Raw genomic sequence first — 1,832 nt, 5'->3', positions numbered from 1 at the left:
TGTTCATGTCATGCATTCAGAATCACAAATAATACCACCACAATTAAGTAAATAATATTACTCTTAAATATAAACTCAATTTCTCATGCAATACATTACTTCTTTTTCTTTTGAATTCAAGCTCGGTGAGTAATACATGAGACATTTTTTTAACTAAAAGAAAATGACATAATGAAACTAAATCTAAGAATTGAAAGTACTAAAGATCATGCAGGCAATCAAAGCAACAGAAAATAGAAGACAACAAAATAAGAACGGAAGAGAAATAGAATGAAAGGAACTCAACCACCTCAGTTATGCTGGTGGCCATCTCATTCCTCCATGAAGAACATTCATCTCCCTTTGGTTCTATTAAAATAAACAGAAAAGGCCAAAAGTGAAGCGACAACACCAAAATTAAAAGTTTGCTTGTCCTCAAGCAAAGAAAATCTGAAAACAGGGTGTCAAAAATTCTTCTTAATTGCTCCTGTTCTTATTCTAATCATTCTGCATGACCAAAACACATGTAAAACAAGAAAAATTCTAAAAAAATAGATAAAGTAATTTAAAACCAAAACTAAAATAACTATAATTCTAAAATCAAAATAACTATAAAATTAAAACCAAAGCAACTGCAAAACCAAGGATACTAGTAGTTGGGTTGCCTCCCAACAAGCGCTTCTTTAATGTCACTAGCTTGACACTTGATTGTTGAATTTTCTTCCTCTTCTTCCAGTTGGTTAAAAGAAATGACTCCAAGGGGGGAGAGGTGAAGATTAGTGCCCCCTGATATAAAGTCCTCCTGACAAGCTTTCTTTTATTGTGATTCGCTTGATTCACCTTGCTTGCTGAGGTAGAGGTAGGTTAGTTTTGTCTGACCTTTTCTTCTTCATAGATATTTTCTTGTTTCTTGGTCATGATTCCCTTTTCAGTGCTTTCCTTGGTTGCCTTCAATTCTTTGATTTCAAAATTTAGGTGTTGTATGATGGTTAGAGTGTACCCTTCATCAAGAACTTCTTGAATTGGTGGTTCAATAAACTCACCCTCTATGCCACTCTCTGCTTCATTGCTGTGTAGATTCCCATAATTGTTTTCATCCCTTACAACCTCCTTTGTTGGTGCATCTTCCTCCTTTGTTGGTGCATCTTCCTCCTTTATTTTTGCATCTTCCTCTTCTTCCACGTGTGAGGGTGAAAAGTTCTCTAATTCACTGGTGTATGAACTCCTTTGATTGATTTCCCCACTTTCTTCTATAGGATCTTGCATTATATCTCTTGGGAAGGAATTTGCTTGTTCCTCTTTCTGGGGCTTGATAATCAACTACACATGTTTCTCTACATTTTTGACACTCGTCCTTATATCATGTATGAATTCTTTCATGAGAAGCTCAAGATCTGATGGTTCTTGATATGAATAAGAAGATGGTGGCTCTTGATATGAATAAGAAAGAGATGATGATTCTTGATAAGAGTAAAAAGAGGATGGTTCTTGGTATGAATAAGGAGATGATGGCTCTTGATATGGGTAGAAAGATGATGGTTCTTGATATGGATAGGGAAGTGGTGGTTCTTGATATGAATATGGAGATGGTGGTTCTTGATAGTTAGAACATGAAGCACTGAAGTTTCTTTGGTTTTGACTTTGCCAACCAAAATTCTGGTGGTTCCTCCATCCACAATAATAAGAATCACTCCTTGGGTGTGAGTAGTAACCCATGTGACTTTTCTTACTAACTATTTTAATCATGCAAGATTTAATTCATGGCAAACTGTATGTGACTAAACCCTAATTCCTTAGACCTTTTTAGTCTCCTCTAAAATTCATCAACTGTCAATTCCTTGGTCACTTAATTC

The sequence above is a fragment of the Arachis ipaensis genome, chromosome B6, assembly GCF_059453495.1.
Source record: "Arachis ipaensis isolate K30076 ecotype BB chromosome B6, ASM5945349v1, whole genome shotgun sequence".
Lineage (NCBI taxonomy): Eukaryota > Viridiplantae > Streptophyta > Magnoliopsida > Fabales > Fabaceae > Arachis > Arachis ipaensis.
This window is presented reverse-complemented; position numbering follows the sequence as displayed.